The 4,761-nt window shown below is 52.5% G+C and overlaps 1 non-coding gene across 1 annotated transcript in view; it reads right to left on the bottom strand.

The window, feature by feature from the left end:
- LOC124576668 overlaps window positions 1–415 on the bottom strand; it is a 1,910-nt gene extending 1,495 nt beyond the window's left edge. The window contains exon 1 of the ribosomal RNA XR_006972587.1: window positions 1–415. This exon is cut by the window's left edge and continues 1,495 nt beyond it. This is a non-coding gene — a ribosomal RNA (small subunit ribosomal RNA).
- Window positions 416–4,761: the final 4,346 nt, after the last annotated feature.

The following is a 4,761-nucleotide window of genomic DNA, read 5'->3' as shown; positions in this document are numbered from 1 at the left end:
CTCAGGCTCCCTCTCCGGAATCGAACCCTGATTCCCCGTTACCCGTTACAACCATGGTAGGCGCAGAACCTACCATCGACAGTTGATAAGGCAGACATTTGAAAGATGCGTCGCCGGTACGAGGACCGTGCGATCAGCCCAAAGTTATTCAGAGTCACCAAGGCAAACGGACCGGACGAGCCGACCGATTGGTTTTGATCTAATAAAAGCGTCCCTTCCATCTCTGGTCGGGACTCTGTTTGCATGTATTAGCTCTAGAATTACCACAGTTATCCAAGTAACGTGGGTACGATCTAAGGAACCATAACTGATTTAATGAGCCATTCGCGGTTTCACCTTAATGCGGCTTGTACTGAGACATGCATGGCTTAATCTTTGAGACAAGCATATGACTACTGGCAGGATCAACCAGGGAGCTGCGTCAACTAGAGCTGAGCAGCCGGCCGCCCGGGAGTGTGTCCCGGGGGCCCGCGCGAACACGCAAGCGTCCGCTCAATTATTCTGCAAACAGGAGGAGGCTGAGCTCCCCTGCACCGTACACCTCGAAACCCTCTCAGGTCCCGGCGGCGCGCAGCGCCGTCCTAAGTACTTGGTCGGGTTCGAGAGAGGCGCAATCGCCCGGAGTTTGGCGAGTAGACGCTTTAGGTGCGACCACCCGTGCTCCCAACTGAGCTTGCCGCTGCCGACAGAGGCCCGGGAGCGTGCTGTCGTGGCATTGCCGGCGGGAGACAACACGCGCCACCTACGGTGACCGGCAGCTCCAACGCCAGCGCCACAGAAGGACAAAAGCCCCACTTGGGTGCCGAAGCGAACTCTCCCAGCACAGCGCACGCGCCAACACGTCCGCACAGCTGCGATACAAACCACCTGCGAGAACCGCAGAGGCGACCGAGCAGCAGACGGCGTCGCGGCGCCGAGCGCCGGGCGGCGGCGCATCCTCAGCGCACACAGTCCTCAATCGGACCAGCACACTGCAGATGTCCACCGCGCTTCGCACCGGGCCCGCGAGGACCTACTTTGGCCGCACGGCGCCGCGTGCAGGGTGCGCCGGCGCGCAGCTGCGCCGCCTGCCGCCTCCGTCGGCCGGCGCGCCTGCCACTGGCCGCCCCCACCAGCCGGCTGTAGCGCGTGCGCCCACGCACCGCGCGGCCAGCACGCCGGGAGGCCCCCCCTCACCGGCCGGGGACGGTCCCACCCAGCCACCGCCGCGTATCGCTTCACACCCAGATGCCATTCACGTTCGTGGGCATGGTGGGTATCGCTGGAACAACCGGTTGGTAGCTCAACCGATCGTCGCCATCACTGATTCACCTCTAGCGAGAACAACCGCACCACAACGGTTTACCAGTTGTTCATTTGCGTAACGTCACCAGCAAACGTAGGCGTCCATCGCCATTTGCAAATTCAACGATTGTTGCATGCCTGTGTCAGGTGTCACGACACACTATGTCTGCCCACATACACGCAACAACATGTGCACGCTTCGCGAACACGTGGAAGGTGGCCCCCGTACGTATGCGATGTCCATTGCGCGAACGACTGTCAACCGGCCTCTGTCGCATGTCGCAGATGTGGAACGCAGTGCACCATGCTATCACGGTGTGTGAGAAGAGACGACTACGTCTGACAACACGCGCCACTACATCAACAGACGGCTCATGCTGATCGCCATCCAGGGCATACCACACTGCAATCCAGCTCTTATAGGGAGACGACACGTAGCTGAGTGCACAACATTTGGACCGCATGGTTCGCCGTTGTTGGCGCAGTCGTTGTACGGTCACATGTACCACGATGTATCATTCAGTACATGAGGACCAATGTGCAGTACAGTGTGTGATTTGGACGTACAACATCAGCGGACAGTTGACACAGGCCGTACCACAGCGTAGGCTAAGTGCTTCGCCATGCAAATGCCAATGAACAACTGCAAATGCCAATGAACAACTGCAAAGGGCATTGAGCATGTACGTCCTGCTGCCATCCACATTACAGTGTATAGCTGCAAGGTGTTTAACATGAAGCGATACACTGGGGACCGGGCAGTGCGAGTAGCAAACTATATTGCGGGGGTTGCAGTTAGGCAACACTACACTAATTTAACGCGTCGTATGACAATTACAGAGCAGGTTAAGGCCCAACGTGTGTTGGGTTAAGGCCCAACGTGTGTTGGGTTAAGGCCCAACGTGTGTTGGGTTAAGGCCCAACGTGTGTTGGGTTAAGGCCCAACGTGTGTTGGGTTAAGGCCCAACGTGTGTTGGGTTAAGGCCCAACGTGTGTTGGGTTAAGGCCCAACGTGTGTTGGGTTACAGCACAATATCGGTTACGTTACGGCGCAATGTGGGTTACGTTAAGGGGCAATGTGGGTTACGTTACGGCGCAATGTGGGTTACGTTAAGGGGCAATGTGGGTTACGTTACGGCGCAATGTGGGTTAGGCTAAGGCGCAATATAGGTTTCATTAAGGCGCAATATAGGTTACATTAAGGCGCAATATAGGTTACGTTAAGGCGCAATATAGGTTACGTTAAGGCGCAATATAGGTTACGTTAAGGCGCAATATAGGTTACGTTAAGGCGCAATATAGGTTACGTTAAGGCGCAATATAGGTTACGTTAAGGCGCAATATAGGTTAGGTTAAGGCGCAATATAGGTTAGGTTAAGGCGCAATATAGGTTAGGTTAAGGCGCAATACAGGTTAGGTTAAGGCGCAATACAGGTTAGGTTAAGGCGCAATACAGGTTAGGTTAAGGCGCAATACAGGTTAGGTTAAGGCGCAATACAGGTTAGGTTAAGGCGCAATACAGGTTAGGTTAAGGCGCAATACAGGTTAGGTTAAGGCGCAATACAGGTTAGGTTAAGGCGCAATACAGGTTAGGTTAAGGCGCAATACAGGTTAGGTTAAGGTACGACATAGGTTAGGTTAAGGTACGACATAGGTTAGGTTAAGGTACGACATAGGTTAGGTTAAGGTACGACATAGGTTAGGTTAAGGTACGACATAGGTTAGGTTAAGGTACGACATAGGTTAGGTTAAGGTACGACGTAGGTTAGGTTAAGGTACGACGTAGGTTAGGTTACGGTACGACGTAGGTTAGGTTACGGTACGACGTAGGTTAGGTTACGGTACGACGTAGGTTAGGTTACGGTACGATGTAGGTTAGGTTACGGTACGATATAGGTTAGGTTACGGTACGATATAGGTTAGGTTACGGTACGATATAGGTTAGGTTACGGTACGATATAGGTTAGGTTACGGTACGATATAGGTTAGGTTACGGTACGATATAGGTTAGGTTACGGTACGATATAGGTTAGGTTACGGTACGATATAGGTTAGGTTACGGTACGATATAGGTTAGGTTACGGTACGATGTAGGTTAGGTTACGGTACGATGTAGGTTAGGTTACGGTACGATGTAGGTTAGGTTACGGTACGATGTAGGTTAGGTTACGGTACGATGTAGGTTAGGTTACGGTACGATATAGGTTAGGTTACGGTACGATATAGGTTAGGTTACGGTACGATATAGGTTAGGTTAAGGTACGATATAGGTTAGGTTAAGGTACGATATAGGTTAGGTTAAGGTACGATATAGGTTAGGTTAAGGTACGATATAGGTTAGGTTACAGTACACATTGTTGTAAGGAAAGGTTTAATGGGGGGCGGGGCGGCCGGTTTGTTGATTGTGATTATAGTAAGTGGATGCCTGCGGCATCATCTGATTTGCCACGTCAGGATGCACCTTTGGCTCATGACAGGCGGCGCTCTCATTCCATGCTTGTGGCAGACCTGTGTCTTTCATTCCTGCCATTGTTTGTGTGCTGTGAGAGGAGGCAGTATTGTGATGTTGGGTGCACCCCTGTGTAGGACATGTGTGGGTGTTGGTGGCTTGGCTGAGCAATGGTGGTTGTCGGGTGGGTGGGATATTCTGTTTTCTGAGTGGATCTCCCGGTCTGGTTATGACAGTGTGGATTGTCTAATGTGGCGGAGAGGATGCACTGGGTGTTGTTCCATGCTGGTGCTTACATATTGTCTGTGTGCGTGTTACAGGCAGAGAGTAGTGCGTGATAAGGGTGTGTGGCTGACGTGTGGTTGTGATTGTGAGCAGAGTCTTTCAGCATGTATACGGACAGTTGTATACATTATCTGTATTCTGATGGCTCTATCTATTACTAATCAGCGCCGTGTATACGTTTAATCCGGTTCCAGTCGAAACTGTTGTATCTCTGTACATTAGTGACACGGCGAGCCCGCTATGTAGTTACTCGTCTCGGCAGCTTCCACCGGTGTATGGTAAATGATTATAAGGAATCAGTCTAGTCGTCAATACCGATGGTGTGACGTCACATGTCTGGGGTGGGGGGCCTTTCCGGTGGGTCATGGCCTAGAAAGACTCTCCCCACGCAGGGGGGCTTGGACTGTCATTACCTCTTCCGAGTAATATACTTGCCGTACGTTTTTGCGACTGCGAGTGCAACGCCCACCGGTACCGACATGGATGGAGCGCCTCCTAGCTGATCGCTCAGCATCGGCATTCGTACAGAGAGCAACGCGATCGCGTCTCTAGCTCGTAACTGGTACAGCTCGCAGCTCATGTATAGGGACAGCGGGAATGTCGCATTTTGGACATATCTCTTCATGAAAGGGAAGTTATAGGGGTGGATTGCACATTGCGACTGCGGGAAAAGTCCGCCGTTCATCCGCTGGAGTTGCGAGTTGGGCGGTTGGAGTGGGGCGCAGGTGGAGTGATTGCCGGTC

The sequence above is a fragment of the Schistocerca americana genome, unplaced genomic scaffold (genome assembly GCF_021461395.2).
Source record: "Schistocerca americana isolate TAMUIC-IGC-003095 unplaced genomic scaffold, iqSchAmer2.1 HiC_scaffold_257, whole genome shotgun sequence".
NCBI classification, from domain to species: domain Eukaryota; kingdom Metazoa; phylum Arthropoda; class Insecta; order Orthoptera; family Acrididae; genus Schistocerca; species Schistocerca americana.
Note: the sequence above shows the minus strand (reverse complement) of the source record. Positions and strands in the feature narration are given on the sequence as shown.